The 25,472-nt window shown below is 34.2% G+C and overlaps 2 long non-coding RNA genes across 7 annotated transcripts in view; one reads left to right on the top strand and one right to left on the bottom strand.

Moving 5' to 3' along the window:
* The window catches only part of LOC143249021 (uncharacterized), a 101,697-nt gene that overhangs the window by 37,986 nt on the left and 38,239 nt on the right, over positions 1-25,472 (bottom strand). The window lies entirely within an intron of this gene.
* The window catches only part of LOC143249010 (uncharacterized), a 104,129-nt gene continuing 87,370 nt past the window's right edge, over positions 8,714-25,472 (top strand). For 2 of the 4 annotated variants that reach the window (XR_013027339.1, XR_013027354.1), the window contains exon 1: positions 8,714-9,044. This is a non-coding gene — a long non-coding RNA (uncharacterized LOC143249010). Of the gene's footprint in view, positions 9,045-13,545; positions 13,742-14,445; positions 14,838-25,472 lie in introns of those variants that run through there. The other 2 variants (XR_013027359.1, XR_013027350.1) reach the window with 2 other exon arrangements.

The following is a 25,472-nucleotide window of genomic DNA, read 5'->3' as shown; positions in this document are numbered from 1 at the left end:
GCTCTCCTGTTAAACCGGTTCCCGGAGAGCGGAGATTCTGATCTTCCGAAAGTTAATAATTTACTAAACATTTCAATTTCCAAGGTAAGAAGGAAATTGTTATCGATAGTTATTAAACGAAACTGATCCGAATTATTGAAAAAAACGTAAACATATAAACTGAGCAAGGATATACAATTAAGTTTTATTCATATGTCAAACTTAAGGAATAATCTATCCTCTAATTTTTTCTTTCGACTTGAATATATTTCACAATTATTTGTTTTTTGTTTGTTTTTTAAGTGGTATGAAACGTATAAACCTGCAGCGTTTACAAGAAACTGGGACCGCTTTTATTTTTACCAGTAAAACTAATGAAAAAACGCGACATTGATTTTAATGACAACCAGACTTTTGTAACGATACTTCTGTTGTTGAAACATTTCTTTTTATTATTACTTTACTTTTGGGATTAAATTTCTTTACACTGTCTGTCAAACTAACAGTTCTTGTACTTCCAGCATTGATGAAACCGCAACGACGAAACGCTGACTAAAGTAAAAGTTTTATTATTAAGAGGTTTTTCTCTCTTTCTAATTTTATTGTCAAAATGTTTATATCTCTCCCATATGTAGTACAAATTCTGAGAAATAAAAAACATATCTTGATTATCATTTGATATGTTCTGTGGAAAGATATCAGTGTAATAAATTGGATATATATCAACTAGACTGGATCTTCATTTACAGATGGCCAGGTGGGTTAAGGCGTTCGACTCGTAATCTGAGGGTCGCAGGTTCGAATCCCCGTCATAGCAAACATACTCGTTTTTTCAGCCGTGGGGGCATTATAATGTGACGATCAATCCAACTATTCGTTGGTAAAAGAGTAGCCCAGGAATGGACGGTGGGTGGTAACGACTAGCTGCTTTCCCTCTAGTCTTACACAGCTAAATTAGGGACGGGTAGCGCAGATAGCCTTTGCGTAGCTTGGTGCGAAATTCTAAAACAAAACAAACATTTACAGATTTAGTTTAAATAGCTGAGACCATTATGGTTGAGTTAATTGAAATCAAGGGAACCTCTCTGGTGTGTATGCCACAACAATACTAACAGGTTAACGAAGGGATTTGAAAAAAAGGTGACTGAAACACTTTAGTTTCGTTTTCCTTTTTTATTCTCACAAATATTTAGGCTTCCATTTGTTTCACGCGTAGGTATACAGTTAAACTGTATTTGCTTCGTGTAGCTACATATATCATATGTATTGTTACACTATTCTGTTTTTTAACTAAGCCTAGTTACTTGCAGATCTATTACTGAATTTGTTAATCTCAAAACAGTCTCTTACAATATTCTTTAACATTTCATGTAAGCAATTGTGCCAGACTTAATTTTCCTACGTGGTTAATTTTAATTCTTTTTTAGAAACTAACACTACAATATTACTTTAATACATGCCTAGATATTACTATAAACAATGTTACCTTGTTATCTATTATTGCTTATTTGTTTTTTAATAGTTATGAAATGCCGTTTCTTATCTAACTTTCTTGGTCATTTTACTTTCATTTTTACATTTTATAATGTTGCAGATTTTCTTTAAAAACTGTTAATCATTTGGAAAATAAAAAAAAATATTTTATGGTGTGCAAAAACGTACCTTAATAATGTTTTAATTCTGAGAACTGTACTATGTGAAACATGTTTTAAATTGAGGTGCGTCATAAATTTCAGAGAAAGTTGATTTTAAATTTTATTAAGTTAAAGCACGTGCTAACTTGAAACATTCAAATCTAACGCAGGTTCTAAGCTGAAACATGTTAGAAGTATAGACTCGTTATAGTTTGTGACATGTTCTAATTTGAGTCAGTTATAATCCGAGGGTCGCGAGTTTGAATCCCTTTCACGCAAAAACATGCTCGCCCTTTCAGCCGTGAGGGCGTTATAATGTTACGGTCAAGAGCCCAAGAATTGGCAGTGGGTGATGCTGACTAGCTGCCTTTCCTCCAGTCTTACACTGCTAAGTTAGGGACGGCTAGCATAGATAGCCCTCGAGTAGCTTTGTGCGAAATTCAAAAACCAAACAAACAAACAATCACATGATTCATAGGTCGACATTATGGGTCGTTGTGGTCAATCGGGTTTTGGAGGTTTGGGGGTGCCGTATAGTTGTGGTATGCGTGAGCCGGTTTTTCATAGGTAAGAATAAATGTTAGGTTGTTGTTTGTCGGTGAAATTGTTGTCGAAGTTGTTTTCTCTCTGGTGGTTGTTTTCCGTTGTTTTGTCGGTGTTTTCAGTTTGTGTAGAGTGGATAACCAGTCTTCTAGCAAGGTCTTACAGGCAGGCTTTCATTTCGATGGATGGAATATTTCTAGGTGTTAAGTCCTTTGTTGAGTAGATGTATTTCTTCATTGCTTTATTTTCGGTTAGATATGTTAATTACGAGGTTTGTAGTTGGTTTGTCGTGTTGGCACCTTAATTTATTTAGTTTCTTGTTGTGGCGGACCTTCTTTTGCTTGTCGTTCCTACTACTGATTTGATTGATGTTGCATTGTATGAGTCCATAAATGTCTGATTGAATGCAGGATGGCAGTTGATAGTCTAGATTCATTTTTTTTCTGCAGGTCATTTAGTTCTTTATAGAAAGGTCGAAATGTTGTTCTCTGCTTATCAATAAAAGTGTTAATACCCATACCAGACCATCTGAGATGTATTTTTATTTCAAGTGGGTTTCTCGTCATCAAGACTATTTTTGTATTGTTCAAGTAGTTAAGGATGTATCCACTTAACAACAGTATAATGATCACAATTTTTCTTTTGAAATTATATGAAATAGAAATAGCAAAGTTTGTTTTTCATTTTTGTAATGAAACAATCACTGGATTGACCAAGAGTTTCTTTCTCATACATAAGAACTAGCTGCTTTTCCTCTAGTCTTACACTGCTAAATTAGAGACGGCTAGCGCAGATAGCCCTCGTATAGCTTTGCGCGAAATTCAAAACCGAAAAAACAACAAACTTAGGATACTCTAATCTAAGACATATTGTTGTGAGATGGCAAATTCTATTTTTTTATTATTATGATTGTGTTTACCGTTCATTTAGTGCTTTATTCTATCATTTAGTTCATCTATTAATGTTTAGGTGCATTAAAAAGCGAACAGACATACTATATAGTCATTTATACCTTGAGAAATATATATACACTGCTGGTCAAAATCTTAAAGCCAATGAACATAAAGAAAAAATATGCATTTTGCGTTGTCAAACTCAACCACTTATTTGAGGGAAATTAAAAATAAACTTTTTAAGCATTTAATATGGAAAATGTGAACACTATGAAATTAGCCTAAATACTAGCTCGTCAAAAGAGTAAGACCATACCAAAAATAAGTCCTACACAGGGTATGAAATGCCCAACAGGAGGTCTCAGTAGTGTGTTTCACGGCCGTCATTGTGAATAACTTCAAACATTCGCTTTGGCATAGTCGATATAAGCGTTTGCAGAAGGCTGGCTGGAATGTTATTCCAAGTGGTAAAGATGGCTTCACGAAGACCATGCACTGTTCGGAATTGACATCCATTTCTATAGACTTCCCTTACCATCTACCCCCAAACATTTTCAATGGGGTTCAATTCGGGAGAACACGCTGGATGGTCCAAAATATCACGTTATTCACCATGAAAAAGTCCTTTGTCCTACGGGCATTGTGGATTGCAGCCTTGTCCTGCTGAAAGATCCAGTCATTTCCACACAAGCGAAGCCCTTCAGTCAATAATGATGCTCTCTCTAACATGCCAATGTAGCCAGCTGCTGTTTGACACCCTTGTATAGCCTGAAGCTCAATTGTTCCATGGAAGGAGAAAGCACCCCAGATCATGATGGAACCTTCTCCACTCTGTCGGGTAGAAGATGTCTCCGGTGGGATATCCTTATCGTGCTTGTAACTTTGGAAGCCATCTGGACCATCCAGGTTAAATTTTTTTCATCGGAGAACAAAACCTTCGCCCACTTTTCTACGTCCCATGTTTGGTACTTCTCAGCAAATTTTAACCAAGCTGTTTCGTGGTGTGAAAGGAGGCGTGGCCTTTGAAGAAGTTTACGGTTTTTAAAGCCTTTCTCTCGTAGATGCCATCTTATTGTTCTTGAGCTGCATTTTGCGTCCGTAAGGGCTTTAATCTGGTTCGACGATTGACTGGGGTCTTTCCGACAATCCGTCGAATCCTCCTGCTCAATGCCGGCGAAATTTTCTCGGGCCAAAATTTGAAATTCTCGTTCCTCAGGGTCTTTTTAGAAATTTGCAACAGCGGTTTTACTACGCCCAATCTCAACAGCGATGGCACGTTGAGAGAGACCTTGCTTTTGCAGCTCGACAATTCTGCCACGTTCAAACTCTGTCAACCTTTTAGCCTTTGCCATGTTTTTACGCAATGTAACACAGAAGATGTCAGTAGGAGATGTTGTCAACGCTAATGCTTGAACACAGATGACTAAATTTCGTTACGAGTTTACCCATTAACGCTTAGTTTCAGTATTGTCTCAAACTTTTCACCAACTTGTGTTTAGGCTAATTTCATAGTGTTTACATTTTCCCTATTAAATTCTAAATTTTTTTTAATTTTCCATTTTCTTATTTTCATCTTTCGAAGCTCTACTCAAATAATTGGTTGAGTCTACCAACGCAAAATGCATATTTTTTCTTCATGTTCATTGGCCTTAAGATTTTGGCCAGCAGTGTATGTGCGTACGATTAAATTGATACCAATTTCCCTACTGGTGAATACAGATATTATTAATGTAGCTGAAAAGTATGTAAATTTATGATTAAATGAGAATCTACTCTCGTAATCTGCCCTGTGAATAAATACTCTGCCTTCACTAAAAGAAAGTCACGAGATAGTTATTGAAAGTTATAATTATCATTGCTCTTTGTCACTCGATATTGTTATTGAAACGTAGTGTTTGATTGTTACAGCACTTTTATTGGAGGAGTAGGTTTTTTCCTTTCTGGTTCTTTTTCGTGATTCATTTGTTATAAATTTATTGATATTTATGATAAATTGTTTATTAATAGTGGTGTGAAATTTTTGTCCTGCATGTGTTTATCAACTGGGTTGAAGTTATTTTTAAATGTTGTTATAAGTTGTAATTTGGTTGAACCCTGATTGTAGCAGTGTGTTCATTTTAGACAGTTACATTCCGATAACAAATCTCTTCTGATATGAAACACGTCGAAAATGACACATGAATTAATTCCAAATATGTATAACGAAACTAGTTCCAATTTGAGATCCTATTTTAATCTGAGAAATATTACCACATCTGGACATGTTTTATGCGATGTAATTTTGATATCCAACTGGTTTAATGTTTTAAGAAGAAATAAATCGCATCAGTGTGGTTTAAAAAGAATGTCGAATTTAATGTTAAACAAATATCAAAAATACGCTATTACACTTAAACAGACCCAACCTTAGAATAACATGTTGGTTTTAAAATACTTGATGTTAATATTCAAACAATACCGAACATGAAATGAATTACACCTTTCTAAAGTTCAAAAATAACAAACGTTCACTTTATTAACTTTGAATATTTGATGATGCATATATGTAAATACTAATGAAAATGATATAGTAATCATTCCTCTTTGGCCATAAATAAAATGTTCTTCGATATATATCTTAATTCACTCTGCACAATATGCACAAAATCAAATTTTAAAGTTGAGTTCAAAATCAGGGAATAGTATTACCAATTGTTACATTATGTACCCCAAGTTACATGTTGAACTCGGAAGCAAGACTGTAATTGCCTCCTTTGTCATCTTACACTATGAGCAAATCTATTGAGTGAAGAAGAGTAGTGTTAAAGCTAGGGAAACAATATTAACCAACCAAAAATCCAGAATGAAAAAGAAAATTAAAAGACATCTGAATCCTGACAGTGCATTTGAATATACATGTTTAACTGATCTGGTGGGTTTTGAATTTTGTGCAAAGCTACAAGAGGGCGATCTGCGCTAACCACCTCTAATTTAGCAGCCATAAATTACAGGTAAGGCAGCTAATCAACATCACCTATCACCAACGCTTGAGCTATTCTTTTTTTTTCAATGAATAGTGGGATTGATCATCAAGTTATAACACCCCCACATCTGAAAAGACAAGCATGTTCTGTGAAGGGGAGTTAAACTCCCGACCAACAGTTGGCGAGTTGGAGATGTAATTGAATGAAATTCTTTATTAAAAGAAACCCACTTGAAATAAAAATGTATCTCAGAACGACTGATACGGGTATTAACACTTTTATTGTTTGTTTGTTTTGTGTTTGTTTTTGAATTTCGCACAAAGCTACTCGATGGCTATCTGTGTTAGCCGTCCCTAATTTAGTAGTGTAAGACTAGAGGGAAGGCAGCTAGTCATCACCACTCACCGCCAATTCTTGGGCTACTCTTTTACCAACGAATAGTGGGATTGACCATCACATTATAACGCCCCCGCGCCTTAAAGGGAGAGCATGTTTGGCGCGACGGGGATGCGAACCCGCGACTCTCAGATTACGAGCCACACGACTTAACACGCTTGGCCATACTGGGCCCACTTTTATTGATAAGAAGAGAACAACGTTTCGACTTTCCTAGCTCTCTTCAGGTTAAGATGACCTAGGAAGTTCGAAACGTTGTTCTCTCCTTATCAATAAAAGTGTTAATACCCATACCAGCCGTTCGGAGATACAACTGAATGAAGTGATTCGACATTATAAAAAAAAAGAAAGAAGTATAACAGCAGCTAGAACCAAAAGGCCTAAACATACTACATGACGTGAAAAAGTATTTATTATAGGTTGAAGTAGCTGGTCCCGATCCGCTTACTAAACGTTATAATCTCTGGATAGATGGGTCAACAAACTCCAGGGGAGAAGAGGAGGAGGGGCGGTAAAAGATCGAAACGTTGATAGACATGTCACATTAAAGTCTGGGTAAGGATGTGACCTTCAAGCTGATCTACTGCCGACTGCATCTTCATATCTATTCTTTGAAACACCTGGCACGAGTATAATCACCTGGACTCTCAAAAGAATTAAAAATAGAGCTAACACTATTAGAATGATATTTTTTAACCAAACGGTAGAATTACGTAGCACCATAATTCCGCATCAACTTAAGCACTACGTACAACCGTGATGCCACATAATCTCAAGAACTACACAGAACTATTATTTTATACAAACTCAAACATTACTGGGAATTATGATCCTGCTATTTGTCGATGTATAATTATATTGTCGTAAAGTTACTGTCTTACTTATATCGATTCAAATTCCCTTCGTTGGAAGTCACAGGATACCTCATTAACTCCTTGATGTTTGGGTCATTGTTGTATTGCAAGTTACAGGATACCTCGTTGATTCTATGATGGTTTGGTTAGTATTGTCTTATAAGTCACAGGATACCTTACTGATTCTGTAATGCTTAGGTCAATATTGTATTACAAGTCACAGGATACCTCGTTGATTCGATGATACTTAGATCAATATTGTATTACAAGTCACTGATTCCATGATGCTGAGGTCAATATTTGTATTTATAATATGGATAATGACTTCAGAAAATACTTAAAACAAGAGTTGAAACAAACGTCGTTATAGATTTAGAAACAAAACTGTGCATCATTAAAGGGATTTAACACTTATATATCATATTGAAACAAGAAGCAGTTACAACGTTGGCTAGTTCTTACATACATCGATTTTGAGTTACTTATGGAAAAGCTATGACAACGAATTCTGTAGTGAGGTTAATTGAGGAAAGTGACGGTAATAAAGACAAAGAAAGAAAGAGAAAGAAAATTACACAAACAGATAAACATTGTTATTTTATAACATTCATAAATAAGCATTTTATGTTTTCTTTATCACACACAATAATTAGAAACCAGCTATATAAATATATATAGATATACAAAACAAAGTAATTACAAGAAAGGATAAATAGAACAATAGGATTTAATAGCAAGTGTTGAGCAACAATGGAAAGTCAATAATGAGAATACATTGATTAAAAAACTGTATTAACAATAGTTTAATTCTTAAGTTGACTGTTTGGAAGTAACAAGAAAACTACACAATGGGCCTGTCCACAATGGGTATCGAAAGCCGATTTCTAGCAGTGTGAGTCCGCAGACATACCGCTGTGTCACAGGGGGTGGCTAGTTGTGAAATTGGTTGGCTTATATAGTTTCAGTAAGTGACTTAGGTGTGACTTAGCTGTTATTAATACTGTTTTTTAAAATAGGTTTTTTGCTTTTTACCTGTTTGTATAATTGGTTTTTGTCTTTTTTTTCAATTGCCTTTTTTCCCGTTATTTTTTTACCATTGTCTTTATCACCTAGATTCAGTTGAGTACAGACTTCCGATTCGAAATTTTTATTACAATGTCAGTTATATTTTCTGTTTATAGTTGTTTCGAAAAACTATATGGGTATAGATTGAAATCAACACATTACTAACAAAGCGAGACAAGTTTGTTTATATTGTCATGTTATCATTTTAGATAAAACCAATCACGGAATCTCGAGGTTTTACTTTTCTACAACCAATATACCCAGAAGTAAAATGTAAATTAACCAAATTCATCTTGCTTGTTTTTTATTTTGTTTTCAACGGGACATACCTTTTTTTCCTGGTGTTCTACAATAATTACATGTCATTTTTTAACTCTAGTCTGGAAGAGAAAAAAAAAATCATGAGCATAAGAGAAAAATGGGCCTCTCGACCTGAAGAACAACCTCACTTCGCCCCTCTCTCTGCGTATATTCTATCCTCACAACCTAATATTAACCCTAGGGCGCTGTAGTAGTTTTTCATCAGAACAACGGAGCTATGAAAAAAACACGTTGGTATGTATGACTGAAAATTGGGAAAGGATTGGAGTGATAGCTGCGCCCCTCAAGTCACCGCCTCCCTACTTTCTCTTCATGACTACCATTCTACCTCCCTTTAAAACAATGTGCTGGACATATAGTGTAGTCGTAGGAAGTCCTGACCCAGCAGAACAACAGGTATGTTTAGAAACTCTACAGTTATTATTGAGAAAATATTAACATGTGCCCCTGCAAGAACGCGTGCTTCAGGCAAATCGGGTTATTAATTGCAGAAGTATTTTTTGTTCTATAACCTTTATATGTTAGTAACCGAAAACATAATCCAAAACGTACATGCTAGTTTGGCAATATATATGAACCATCAAAACTGCTTTTTCTCTGCAATTCAGTAATGCGACGTAACAAAAAAAAGTCTAAAAACAACTGTTGTGAATTCACTGTTACATACAATGTTTGCCCATTCAGTTTATTAGGGCCCGCCATGGCCAGGTGATTAAGGCACTCGACTCGTAATCTGAGGATCGCGGGTTCGAATCCCCGTCAAACCAGACATACCCGCCCTTTCAGCCGTGGAGGTATTATAATGTAACGGTCAATCCCACTAATCGTTGATAAAAGAGTAACCCAAGAGTTGGCGATGGATGGTGATGACTAACAGCCTTCCCTCCAACCTTACACTACTAAATTAGGGATGGCTATTGCAGATAGCCCTCGTGTAGCTTTACGTGAAATTCAAACCAAACCAGTTTATTTGAACTGGAAAGACATTTATTAAAATCTGTAACTTATAAGGTTTACAAATTTTATATTATTGTATTTACCTCTGTTATCATTAGGGCTGTACACACCTTTATTAGTAACTTATCATTCGTGTTATAAACACTTCTATAAGTAGTTAGAGTTTCATTATATACAGCGTAATTCTTACACCTTTATCAGCAGTAAAGTTTTTCATCATCACTGGCATGTGTTACACACATCTCTGTTCCAGTGATGGCTTAATCAACACACATGGCCTGGTGGTTGGGCGTTTGGATCCTCATCACCTAACGTGTTTGCCCTTTCAGCCGTAGGGACGTTATATGTGACGTTCAAATTCTATATTCGTCGAAAAAATAGTCCAGGAGTTGGCAGTAGGTGATGTTAACTAGTTAGTGTCCTTTCTTTAGTCACTTGATCAAAATTAAGAACAGTTAGCATAGATAGCCGTCGAACAGCTCTGCTCAACATTCAGAACAACACATTTGAAAGCAATAAGAAAGACTGCATACCTTACAGCCGCTCTCTTTTGAAATTTCATGCGTTTATACTAGATAACATCAAATTTCGTCTTTGTAAACTCAAAAACTGTCTCTTTAATCTAGAATGAGCCAGATCAGTTTTTGTACTATGATGAAGAGTTTCAAGCTGAACATGCTCATGAGGTTTACTGAGTTACCCAAAACCACCAAAATACCCGTTCTCCTCATCGCGAACATTTTGTGTACATTGACCTATTAGTATCTGAGATAAGCGAACATAAATATAAGCAAACACACACGGATCCAATTGCACTTTACAAATGTATGCATAACAAATACCTATCACACATATCAAATAATGTGCCACTGTGCACTTTAGTGGAAAGATTAACGAAAACTAATTAAACTGCCGATTTCTAAAATAATGCGTTTTGCTATCAGTTTTTTGACATTGGCTTATTATAACAAAATACCAATTATTTACTACTTACTAGATCTTATTTCGGTTATTAACAATAAATAAAAGCATGAGCTGAAAAATCAAGCTTTAATATTAGTTAAACATTGCTCTGAAAAGAACTTTTGGGTGGAGTTGTGAAATCACCGATAACTGTTTTAGTATTCTGAAGGTATATCTTTTGTTTAGAAACAGCAACTCGTCCGTTAAAACTCTGCAGATGTTAATGGATATATTTTAATGCACGCGTATTTTTTGATAGATTAGACCCTTATGGTTGGTGGGAGTCAGTTTTTATCTTTTTTATTGTTGGAATTGACCCAAGTAGTGAAATAATATCTAAGAGTTGTAATTTGTGTTTTGATTATTAATGTAATTTCAAACATGGGTGAATGTTTCAAATCTTAATTCTTTAATATTCAAGTCAAAATATATACCTGTTTAGTAGGCGCATAGTCACAATATTTCAACTGGGTAGTGCTGTGTAACCATCTAGTATTCCGTCAACTTAATATACGATATAAGTTTTTGTTTTTGAATTTCGCGCACAGCTACTCGAAGGCTATCTGCGCTAGCCGTCCCTAATTTAGCAGTGTAAGACTAGAGGGAAGGCAGCTAGTTGTCACCACCCACCGCCAACTCTTGGGCTTCTCTTTTACCAACAAATAGTGGAATTGACCGCCACAATTATAACGCCCCCCACGGTTGAAAGGGCGAGCATGTTTGGTGCGACTGGGATTCGAACCCGCGATCCTCGGATTACGAGTCGAACGCCTTGACACGTTTGGCCATGCCGGGCCCATACGATATAAAATTACTTCTTTGCATTTCATAAAAGAGTTCTATGTACTTAAATACAACATATTTCGTTACTTTTGTTTGCATATTTGTAGTTAAACGCAAAACTACTTGTGTTCTTCCCTACTTTGAGTAACGATATTTTTTATACTTAAATACAACGTGCACAATCCTTTGAATAAAGTAGTAAGTAACAACAAATAATAAAACTAACCCTGAAGTTTTGTAGATTATTCTCACGTTGTGATGTATGCAGTGTCATGATAATAGAATACTGATGTGACTGAGACCAGAGTGTATTATCTTTAAACAGTTTGGGAACTTCGTCAGATTATTACAAATCGTATTGCTCCAAGACGTCATGTCCTATCCGGCAACGAGCATCTTGACAATAGCCCTGCAACAGCTGTTAGGTTCAAAGTGCACCCCCATCGTAGTGCTTTTCATAATCTGTCTAGTTTAGTACGATGACGGTTTTCCAGTACGCATTTCAGTAGCCAACTAAACAGAATGTCCAAAGGCTCTGGCTGCGTGCAGCGGTTTAAACGGTATGTGTTAGTACGGAATAGTATGCGCACCCCCATCAATTCCCACGTGCTTAAGGTATGCTACATTTAATAAAATACATCATGGAAGTAACTTGTGTACATGTGATTGTTATCGCTTTTCCAGACAGAGATTTTTTATGATTTTGGGTACTGCTGCGTGAGGCATGTGTACGGCTTTCACATACATTTCTGTTCGTGGACTTTCAGCTGTTACAAAACACCGTAGAAATGTTTATCACGACTGGAATACAATTTATTAGAGGTCTCTTTCCAGACAGTTCTGGTACTCTATCTTGAGCCATGCTCCTTTCTTTTCCAGCGTTGTTGAGTACAAAGGATCTCCCTATCTGGGAAATTTTAAATCCTCCATTACAACACATTTTTGTAATTTAAGTGATTGTGTATTTGGAGTTGGAAAGGACTATGAGACGCTCTATCCAAAAGCGACCAATCACACCTACGAAACGCTTCACAATGTCAAAACGTATTTCTCATACACACCGTTATGCCACGACTTTGTATCGACTATACTTGTCAAATAACTTGCATATTAAAAACCGTTTTAATATAACGCATGAAAAATGTTTGAATATATGTATTTACTTTCACTCTTGTTTTAATACGTTATATTAAAAAATATATATATACATATACATTTTTAGAGAATATGTACCTTTAAATATATAAATATGTAAAAATATTATTTCAACATTTAAGTAAATATTAACATCAAAATCAAAGGCTGAATTAAAAACATCAAGACTAAATCTGAGACAAAAATAATTTTACTTATCAAAACAAGCCTTAACAGCTACCAAGGTTCACCATGGCTCAGGCTATAATGTTAGATACAGAATACGCTCAGGGTTTTGGAGGTGACTGATTGTGAAGTAGGACCCACATTACGGTGGGGATACGTCGTCTACCATTCTTACCCGCCGTTCGCTAGTCTTACGTGCTAAATAAAGAGAAATTAACTTATAATAAGTAAGGAAAATAGAAATAAACTAAGAGAGCAAGATATGGGCGCTCACGCCCACAACACCTCACATCTGTGTCATCCTTCACAGTCTGTAGACAGTTGTGGGAAGGTGACTGCTCTCCACAGAAATGTAACATGAAAGAAAACTAAATAAGGTTCTAGGAATAAATAAGGGAACTTTTACTACTATATCGTTGGCTGGATGATCATGTCTAGAGGAAAAGCTGAGATTAATAAGTTAATCCGTAGTATAGTGAACAAATTATACTAAAGAACCAACTAGTTATCTTAACTAGTATATCTCCCGACCTCCACCCATTAAATTTACTCGTAGAATCTACTGTAATTATTAATCTTTAAACAGTATCTAAATGTTATGAGAACTTTTATATTTATGTGTAATAACTGTGAACATACACGGAGGGTTCTTTCCCAGTGGTATGTCTGCAGCCTTACAACACTAGAAACCGGGTTTCAGTACCAGTGATGGGCAGAGCGCGGATAAAGCATTTCGTAGCTTTGTGTTTAATTACGAATAAAGAAACATACAATGTGAAAATTGCACCAAAATGTTTAAACGACTTAACTAAAATTATTTCCCGGAAATTTTAAACAAAATAGTTTTTAATGTTTACTTTGTATTATTATACAGGGTGTTCGGAAAGTCACTGTGCAGTTTTGAAAGCAGCGATAACAGCATTCATTCAGTCTATTTCAAGCCAGCAACTGATAGCGGTGTTTAGAAACAAAATAAGAAGGATCCATACCTATATGTATGCCAACAGTGGTCACTTTCAACATTGTTTATAATTGTCATTCTTATTTACCTCCTGTATTCTATATTGAAACATGTCTGTTAATAAATATATAAGTGCACAGTGACTTTCCGAACACCCTGTATATTTTTGTATTTACATCAAAATACTTTAATAGTTTTATTTGATGGTGTGTTATTTTAGCAAGTACATCAAAATTATTTTTATACCAATATTTCAACATTAGCGGTGAAATATTGCAATTTACTACATATTTAACGGAATCTGTTATTTACCTATAACAGAAAAATAAGGCATATTAATCTTAGCAGAGAGTAAATCGTATATTGGGTTTTTATTATCCTTTTATAAAAAATATAAAATTAATATCATTATTTGTTTAATTAGTTTAATTTCTACATCCAAATAATTGTTTCTATTTTAGAAAAATAAAATATTTTCAATTTCTAATGCTATCGCATATAAACGTGGTAACTTTTCAGCTATTCTCTTCTGAAGAGAACGTAACCTACCCACAAAGTTGAGTTCGAGATCATAACAACCGTCTTGAGAAATAACTCGAAGATTCGTGGTTCGCAGTCTATTCCAACTCATTCCGCTTTGTGGCCGTAGGCGCGGTAAGAGCGATTGTCCACTTTCTCTATTAGGGTACTGTAGCTCATAGGATGGCGGTGCGTGTTGTTAAATGATTGCCTTCTTCTTAGAATATCAATTACAATTTAGAAACAGTTGTGTGGAGAAAGCCCTTGTGTAGCTTGGGTGTGTTTTTCTTATAGCAAAGCAACATCGAGCCATCTGCTCAGCCCACCGAAGGGAATCGAACCCCTGATTTTAGCGTTGTAAATCCGGAGACATACTGCTGTACTAGCGGGGGGCTAAAATTAGAAGGAAGGCAGCTAGTCATCACCACCCACCGCCAACCTTTGGAACACTCTTGTACCAACGAATAGTGGGATTGACTGCACATTATAACGCCCCCCACGACTGAATGGGCGAGCATGTTTGATGTGACGGAGATTCGAACCCTCGAGTGTAGCTTGGAGTGAAATCATCAAAGGAAAGAGCTTTCTTTCTAACTTACATACATACTAGTTAGAAGAGATTCGCACAATTACAAAAGGTTTAATTACAGATCTTTACTTTTATATTAAAAACGCTGTATTCCTCAGGTTCTTATTTCAGATTATTTTTATTTCCAAACAGGTGAGAGAAGAAACATTGTGTTTATACATACAACGTTTGATTTGTAGCAAAGTTGTAAAGCTATTCAGACAACATTCAAATACTAAAATGTTGTCAAATATATATATTACCTCAATACTAAGTTACAGAAAACATATTGTTTTAATTAATAACAGCAGTTAATAAAACAGGTCTAAGATGTGGTTTTAGCATCCCTCACAAAATAACGTAGAACTTTTTAAACACTTTAATGGGCTTATGATTCAAATTATTTTAATAAAAACAATTTGAAACTTGCGTTTCCGACACATGCCGATTTTCTTTGACCTAATTTAATGCCATATTATATTATTTATTGAAAACGTCACAACGTAGCATAAACAAAATATATTTTTAAATAAATAAATAGTGGTTGCTCGTTGAAATTGACTTTAGGTGTTTTAATGCTGACGTGGAACTAATCTGGGTTCTCGGAACTTTAACGCAATATTTATATCACCTTGTAGAAAATAAAGTACATGTGAAATATCACATCGTTTTTATTACTCTCATGTCCATAATGTTCTCATTATTCTTTATATGGATATGTCGCATATCATCTGATTAGCAGTGAAAAAATAGTTAGATTCACTGTTTAAAGTCCTGTTGGCTTTCTCTAATGACACAAATAAACAATCTGTTCTGTACTTATAATTAAAACGTTTCTTTAATTTTAGAATTAGTAATCAATTTATCATTAATACAGTCTATATTTTGAATAAGTTGTCAATTTGTCACGTTGAGTAAAAAGATATATGAGAGTCAGTCATGAAACATATGTAAAGAATTAATAATAATTTTGGTCTCACTTTCTTTTAAAGTCTTTAGATTAAAAGATTAAAATACTGGGAAGCGTTAGGTAAGACAACTTACATACAATGAACTCTTTCACGTAACACCTGACAGGATTTGCTGAGTTATGTGTGTAACATCCAGGGAAAGTTCTTGGGCTGGGCGAAGAAAGACTAAATACTGGAGGCTGTTATTGCATAATTAACAATAAAGATGATTTAAGGTGATTAGGCAACGTTACAAAGGAAATAAAAATCCTCGAGGCCTTTTTGAATACTAGAGGGCTCGCTTGAATAAGTAGCCTGACCTCAACAGCAGATCAACCAAACGCGAGTTGTAAAGATACCTGAAGTCTGAAATTTAAACCGGTTGTACAACATAAGTATTTTCCTATATATTATGGTTCTTGTAAAGCTTACGAGTAGAATTATTTAGACCGGTATTTAATCATTCTTATATACGCATAAACATGTATTTATAATATGTTAATAAACATAAAAATTTCATAATTTACCTCGGACGAGGCTCCGATTTATTATGTTACGTACGTTACGTATTAGATTTTTAAACAGCCCTTACAACTCCAATATGCGTTCCATGCGTTAAACTGAAACAAACGTAGATATTAAACTAAATGCATGACAGCAAATCCGTTTCAAGAGTAATTTTCTTATGAGACATGACTGCCAACTATAAATTCAATGGACTTCAAACTGCCTGGAAAAAAGATGAAAAGCAGCTTCTACGCTGTGAAGTCACTACTTCTGGAAAGTTTAAGAGATTAATAGTGAAGAGAGAATATTAGTAATCACACATTCCAATAAAACATAATAACAACTTGCACATTTTCCTTGTCCAGTGTGTAAAAATCAGTAAAACCGTATATTATAGTTCAGAAAACGTTTTCTTCTATAACAAAGAAACAACAACGACAAAACATTGTCCACACATGCAAGGAAGTTAATATGTAGCCCACAGATCTAGCTCCCCACTTGACAAGTTACAGTAGCGTGAAATTCTATTTCTTTTACTTACAACTTAAAAATGTTGTGATCGCATAAATACAATAATTTTTGTAATCATTACTACAAAGTTTAGGAAGTAATGGAATCACATAAATTGTAAAAGTTTCATCGTTATAATAAAACTAGATCTTCTTTCGTTGCAGTATTACATAGTTAAAACATTGTGCGTGTTGAGAGTAGACTGTTTCTATAGTCATACTACCATGTTCAACATGGTGTTGTGTCACATAGCTATAACGTTATTGTCTCTTCCCCCCATTAAGTGCGTGTTGAGAGTAGACTGTTTCTATAGTCATACTACCATGTTCAACATGGTGTAGTGTCACATAGTTATAACGTTGTTATCTCTTTCACCCCATTAAATGCGTGTTGAGAGTAGACTGTTTCTATAGTCATACTACCATGTTCAACATGGTGTAGTGTCACATAGTTATAACGTTGTTATCTCTTTCACCCCATTAAATGCGTGTTGAGAGTAGACTGTTTCTATAGTCATACTACCATGTTCAACATGGTGTAGTGTCACATAGCTATAACGTTGTTATCTCTTCCCCCTGTTAAGTGCGTGTTGAGAGTAGACTGTTTCTATAGTCATACTACCATGTTCAACATGGTGTTGTGTCACATAGCTATAACGTTGTTATCTCTTCCACCCCATTAAGTGCGTGTTGAGAGTAGACTGTTTCTATAGTCATACTACCATGTTCAACATGGTGTAGTGTCACATAGTTATAACGTTGTTATCTCTTCCCCCTGTTAAGTGCGTGTTGGAAGTAGACTGTTTCTATAGTCATACTACCATGTTCAACAAGTTGTAGTACCAACAGAAAACATAACATTGCCACCCCTCTTATCTAGTGCGTGATAATTTTAGGCTCTTATTGTTATTGTCCTATCTCCATGTTCAGTAAGTGGCAATATCACAGAATATAACATTGTACCCTTCTTTCCTCTTTGGTAAGTAATGATATTAGGCTATTTCTATAGTCCTACCTTCATGTTCAACTCGTGATAATATCAAGGATTATAACATTTTCACTCCAATATTTAGTATAAGTTAGTATTACACTTTTGCATCTGTTTTTACTTTCATGTCAGCAAATCAAGTACGACATTTTCATTTCGACAATTATCAAGTGATTATAAGAATCTTACTCCACGTCTGAAATGTGCAGGAGTGTTTTTATCTTTTAAGTTTAGCATGTTGTCGGACCATTAGTTTAAAGAAATTTCGCTTTAATTCTGATATATGTATAATTAGCATTATATTATTTTGGTATATTATGTACTAGTGTGATAAATATCTCATGACTTCTTCGTTCATTTACTTTTATATTTTATATTCTTAATTATATTCGGAATAAAACATTAGTATTAGGCCTATTATATTTTCAACATTACATTTTTTATTCAGCCCCTTGGGATTTTTCTAGAAGAATATGTATTTCAACCACACTATGTCTGTCATCGTTACTGACGACATTTTTCGTTCAATAAAGAGCTCATCAGGCCAGCTTGGACACAAAAACATGGCATGGCATTTGTATGAAAAATAGCCTATATAAATAGTGTTCGGACCACTAGATTGTTTATTATGTCTCTGTATTGAACAAAACGCGTCATTCTTACATGGTGTGGTTCAAATACTGTTAAATCATCTTTTTATTTCAGAAAATGCCCTAAGGAACTGAATAAAGAGTGTAATGTTAGACAGTTACTAGATCTAACACTACTGTGTTATGGCAAACATAAGTAATTATAATCATACATCATCAGTCTAGAAAGGGGTCTGTTTGTGTAAATTTACAAAAAGCTACACGAGGGTTAGTTGCGCTAGCCGTCCCTAATATAGCAGTGTAAGACTATAGGGAAGGCACCTAGTTATCAACACCCACAGTCAACTTTTGGGCTACTCTTTTACCAATGTATAGAGGGATTGACCGTACCATTGTACTGCTCCATGACAGAAAGGGCAGGCATGTTTGGTGTGATAGGAATTCAAACCCACAGATTGCGAGTCGAGCGCCCTAATCATCTGGCTATGCCAGGTCTTCCAGAAAAAGGTGTTAACACCATAACAAATATGCTATACATTTTCCAGATAGACTTATAGTTTTTCTTTGGAAAGTCTCCAGAACATTGGAAATATAGTGGTCATTTGAATTAAAAAATAATCAGGGGATAAAAAAGAAAATGAGATAGGTTTCCACATCAACTAATACCATTGTCAGTGGAGCACAATAGAATGTCAGCAACAAGGCTATTACACATTTATGTTACACTGTACATAAATACACTGTTTCAAAACTATCTTAATAAATAACTATGTCAACACAGAACTAAATCACACCAACTATGATAGCATTTAATAATTTTATTATCTGTTGCGTCAATCATTTATGCTACTAATTATGTTGCTGCTTACGTAAGTTACTACTGGACAATATTATTAATGTTCTACTTACGTTAATAACTATTATACTACTGAAAATTTAGAAATTAACAGCCAAGTATACGTACAGTAATGGTGTTTTATAAGATAAAATATAAAAAAAACTAATTATAGTGGAGCAGAAAACTGGCAATTAACGTCAACTATATAATTATTAAACTAATTCTTGTCAGGGACCCAAAATGTTAATATAAGTTAATACAATACCAAAAGTAAATAACATCAGCCACTATTTCATGACTTTTTATGTTTGAACTTCAGCATTAAGTACTTAAAACTGGATCGTGATTGCCATTAAACAGATAGTGAGCAGGTGTACAGATAAAATACATTACACAACGAATGATAATTTTCTTTTTGATTCCAATTTAACACGAGAATAATCATCCTTTTTAACCCTTAAACAGTGGGAATGTTGTGGGTAGCAGCATCAATTGAAGATGTCCGCCGTTTAAGGGTTAAGGATATCTAAATAACTTTTGATAAAAGAAGCACATGAGGTGTTTAGTTAAAAGAGAACAAAAAACAGATAGATGCTGACAGCAAGTACTGAAATCCTATATATTTTTAACTGTACAAGTTTATTCTTTTCGTTATGACTCCAGGTAAAGTATTTGACTTGGAAAAGTCCAAGTCTGGAAATGTTAAACTGATTGTTATCGTTTTGGTTTTACAAGGTATGAACGTACCTCCTTCTTTACCAATTAATTATGTGGGGAAGGGCAGCTAGAGTTTTGACTGCAAGTTGGGTGTATTCCACATACCAAAAGAAAAAGGCACATAAAATTGATTTTAATTACAAAATCTGTACTTCAAGTTTTGTTCTACTACAATCGTCAAACATGTATAATACTTTATGTTATGCAAAATGTAAAAATATTATGAAATGAACTTCAAAACTGAAACTGAAGATGATAATTAAAATTATTTAAGTTTTCGATATTAGAAATGTTCTTTTGAAGAACAAATTACTTCAAGTGATTCGAATTTGTGTTTAGTAAAAAAAAAAAAAAGAAGTTAAATCACTTATCAACAGCACAGATAGTGTTAGGATAATAATAAACTTTTCTGTTTGATTTGTTAGATGTGTGGGCTGTGTAGAATTAGGAAGACATTAAATATTAGACTAGAATTTACACCGACGATTCAACTCGAATCCAAACCATATCATCTTCGGTATTAGAATGTTGCCATAAAGCATCTCTTCATATCTTACAGCTCGTTTTGAATATCAAGTTTGGTCGCCACCAAATAAAGAAAATGTCATTTATTCATTAGCATCTTAAAGTGAATTAATGCTTCAGAATAATAAAACTAAGGTTTCATTATTTTTTAGATTTTTTTCGCACATAACATTGGTCCTTCACGTTTGAAATAGCTCAATGACGCCAGGTAACTGCTGAACAGAGTCCTGTGAAAGTTTACGTACTTTTTGGTTTGATTTCACATTTCGATCACAACTTTATAACCTTTGAACGCTTATTAATACGTTACTCAATAAGATATCTTTTAAAACGTACAGAAAGTACGATAAAATTTCCTGAAATCCGTCGTGTCATTCTCAGTTGTTCTATCTTCAGTATACAATAAATCAGCAGGACAAGAATGATCAGAAACAAATAGAATTCAATGAATAAAGTACAGGATTATATAGATGGAATTATCATCATGTAAGAAACTTATCTTGTTTTGCTGTTATAGGTTTTCACACATCGACAGTTGCTGCAAATCTTGGAGTTTACTCTTACACTGTTCTTTGAGTTACTCAAAGTAAAAATTTCTTTGTCTTGAAAGTACAATCATCATCCACAAGTTATTCTACTATAATATGAAAGATACTCCCCAAATTTTTAACCACACTATACTCTAAAAATAAATTGCACAAGGTTGGTTACAAAACCCTGAAGCTTTATATGTATACAACAACTTGTAATTTATATCAAGAGAAGGTTTAGGGGCCTTTGATAGCGTGATCATAGGTTTACTTCTTCTATGCACAGAAAGGCCGAATGATCACAACATAACCTCACCCACTAAACTTGGCATGAACTGAGGTCTGCTGGTATTTTCATTAAGGTTTTACATTGATTGAACCTCCTAGATCACTATATATGTATTCAAACAAAGACAACTGTGTTTTTAACACGAACATCGAACACGTGCACGATCAGGATATCATTACATCATTTCACTGTACGAAAAGCCATCCATCCTTCTAACACCGCACCCTTTACGTCTGGTTTGATAACAATGCACACGCAATACTATATAAATATATTTACAGAGTACTGCACTAGGTCAGAGTTAATAAGAGAACTGTTTAAGGGAGGAAACTTTTTTTTTTATCTAACATATACGAGGTTGATGCGTGTATTTTGATTCTACTTTGCAATACGACTGAACTATACGTAATGCCCCACAGGCTTCTGTCATCGGTAAGTCTGCAGGCTCATAACTCTAAAAATTGGGTATAGATATTTATGATGGGCAGATCGAGTTTTGCACTTAACAATAAACAAGTCTATACAGGTTCTAGGTTTCATAAAAGCACTAATCTGGTGATTTTCGTTTATTTATTTTTTAGTCTTGCATGTGGTTAAAATACATATGTGGTTTTTTACTACATCTAGTTACATATTAAAATATTTATGAATTTATTTATTTTAAATTACACGCTGTTGTCTTATTATGCTTTTCTGGATAGAGATACGTTCTTTTGTATATATACTTCTGCACAAAATCCTCGTTGACTTTATTTAGTAGAATGTATAGGTGAAATATGACATTTCTTGTTCATTCATAACACATTAACAGAAGTAATTGTATCTCTGATTAATTTCTGTTTTTGTCCAGTTAAAAACCAACGTGAGGATTTTTGTTTTTGCCAAAGGGTTTATTATATAAGTTTTTGTTTTCTAGAAACAAAATTCCGGATTCTCTTCTTTCGATTAGGTTTGTAAAAATCCATAACATGCTTTCTAAGCTATTCAAAGCTAAGGAAAAATTAATAATTAAATAAGCTGGTTATAAATTATTCTCATTCTATTTACTGCAATGGTATTTTAATAAGATTATATGTAGGCGACAAAAGTGGGAAGTCAACTCAAAATAATCTCCCTTTCTGCCTTCCTTAATGTCATCAGTGGTTAACGTAACGAAATGTTTTAGTTATATAACCATTGTAAGTATAGACACCAATCTGATAATCACTTATTATAACTTCCCTTTCTTTATTATATGTACAAAACACACACAGATATATGTACCACTACACTGCCTCTAAATTTCCAACTGAAAGATTTATAGTTGTCCGATGATGTAAGCTCACTTTCACTTCACTAAATACAAACATGTGGAGTTGGCTCACTTTCACTTCACTGAATACAAACATGTGGAGTTGGCTCACTTTCACTTCACTGAATACAAACATGTGGAGTTGGCTCACTTTCACTTCACTGAATACAAACATGTGGAGTTAGCTCACTTTCATTTCACTAAATACAAAATGTGGAGTTGGCTCACTTTCACTTCACTGAATACAAACATGTGAAGTTGGCTCACTTTCACTTCACTGAATACAAACATGTGGAGTTAGCTCACTTTCATTTCACTAAATACAAAATGTGGAGTTAGCTCACTTTCATTTCACTAAATACAAAATGTGGAGTTGGCTCACTTTCACTTCACTGAATACAAACATGTGGAGTTGGCTCACTTTCACTTCACTGAATACAAACATGTGGAGTTGGCTCACTTTCACTTCACTGAATACAAACATGTGGAGTTGGCTCACTTTCACTTAAATGAATACAAATTTGTGGTGTATATTCATTTTTACTTTACTGAATACAAACTTGAGGCGTAGGCCCAGATTTACGCTGTTACATACTACTTTATGCGTATGTTCACTTTTCTCTTGCCAATGTCGGTGGCGTTCATCAACAAAAAAGAAAAGTATGAAAAGTCGTGACAAACTCAGTTGTCAGTCAACTTACAAAATACACGACAAAAGAGCGTCGGCTAGTTCATTATAACGTTCATGACTTTTCGTTAACGAAATCAACAAGGAAAATAATAATGCCAATTATATGTTAGAAGTATAGTCAACATAACAGTTAGCAACATTTAACCAAAACGTAGAAACTAATGAACAATCACGTAACAAAGAGACTTAATAAGGAGGACAGTCCTTAATAGCGTAAAACTACAGTCTTCACTGCTTTGAGTTATATCAAAATAAATCATGTGAAAACCAAAAATATTAATAACTAAACGAAAAATAAGGTAAATTATCAGATGAAGATATTAAGAAGGAAGATAGTACTAAAGAAAATTAATGAATATTAGACAAACGTTTTGCCCCCCCCCCCAGTGGCACACAGCTAGCAACAGGATTTTGATACCCGTAATGAGCAGAGCACAGATAGCCCATTGTGTAGCTTTGTGCTTAAATCAAAAACAAGCAAACGTTCCAACGTAAACACCGAAGAAATAACGCAACAATTCGTTACCATAAAGCTTCAAATCTATAAGTTTCGAAGTAGGTTTTCAATTCGCACATGTGTCTTACTGGAATGTTTACACTTATTGAAGTTATGTAATTAATGTGCCGTTAACTTTAGAGCTTTGTTGAATATACAATATATATTGACATTTATCCTATTCGACTTAATGCTTTCTTAAGTTACCGGACAGTCAAAATTTTTCACATGAGATTATAAATTTCAGACATAATGATGTAAGATGCTGGGATTATGACCGAAAGTGTTGCTTGTAACAAAGATACTTAACTAATGAGTCAACATATTCTAATTTTTTTATAAGCGTTTTCTTTATGATGTTGCATGCGCTCCAAGTAAGACTGATACATTAAGTGTGTTAATTAGTGGATTAATTTTTAATTCTTATCTCTGTAGTTCGTTTACTTTAAAACAAAAGTTGATGTGAAGCTTAGAAAAATGGTGGTTTTTCTGTTACTTATGTAATTATAAATTCAATACGGTTTTTCTAAGTATCACTTTATCAGAATACGTGATCTGTGTTGCATCAGAATGGATCTTTACTTGCATGCAACATAATATTTCACATGGCAAATGAACCCAAATGTAAATCCAGCCTTTTGTCTAAACCTGCTTGAAAGATTAAAAAGTGATGTGATCAGGTTAGCTCTCACACATCAAACAAGTATTACTGGGAACAATGATTGTACAGTTAATACAGTGTTATTATGTGTATGTCTGGAATTTCTTATTTGATCCACCTGCCTTTATAGTGAGAAGAATCTATGAGACAAAGAATCAAAAACATATCCAGGCAGACTTTTAAATGCAGATGATTGTACAAAAGTTCGTGTACATAATTTCTACGTTATCTAGAGAAACAATAAAAAACAATAATGTTTGAAATAACTTTCTTTATGGAGATGTTGTTTGTTTGTTTTTTTATACTCGAGATTTTTTTGTTTCCTGGTCTTACTATTTGAAAGCTCTAGAAATGTAACTCTAGATAATAAAAGTCCACCTTAGGCGAAATATTACAAACTATTCTATACTGATCTCAAAACGTTAAGTATCTATAAGAAAATTTAATGTACATAGTAAACACTGTTTTGAAGCTGTTAAACACATAAATAAAGTCATATGAGGTTAATGTTTTCCTTTAAAAACACATCACGATTCCGTACGGCTAGATATTCAATAGATCTAAAGTACGGATAAAGGTAGTAACTGTTAATATTCCTGTCATAACCGACTTCTTACCTATTTCTTTTTATTATTACCTCTATTTTCTTTCTAATAATTTTCTGTGATTTTTTTACATAAATAATCACATTGTAATAATATAGGGTGACGCAATGGTGAAAAGTAGACAAAAAAACACATCTGGTTGTAATAAAAGTAACTAGGTAAAATGTAAAAAGAGTCTTCTATGTTGTTTTGTTTAGTTACCTAACCCTATATTAATATGAACAAAGCTGTAAAGGAAAAAAAAAGGGTTTCTTCTAACCACTCTTACTAAATGGACTTATTGTACAACGTTTGTATTTTCTGTGTTCGTGTATATATCTTATGTTTTGTTTGATACTTTGCTATTAACGATTTATTCATATTTTATCATATATTATTAACATGTCTCATCCTGTGACTCGTGTTTATGATTTCAACTTATTATATGTCTTATTCTGTTATTATATTGTTTTCCTGAAGTAAGCCTAAGGCTGAAGCGTCCCAAAATAAATTCAGTTTGTATGAGCATCTGACATTCTAGGTTACATTTAACATTAACGAAACGTCATTTTTACTGTTACTAATTG

This window comes from Tachypleus tridentatus, chromosome 1 (genome assembly GCF_004210375.1).
Source record: "Tachypleus tridentatus isolate NWPU-2018 chromosome 1, ASM421037v1, whole genome shotgun sequence".
NCBI lineage: Eukaryota > Metazoa > Arthropoda > Merostomata > Xiphosura > Limulidae > Tachypleus > Tachypleus tridentatus.
The sequence above is the reverse complement of the archived record's forward strand: the minus strand, read 5'-3'. Positions and strand labels throughout refer to the sequence as shown.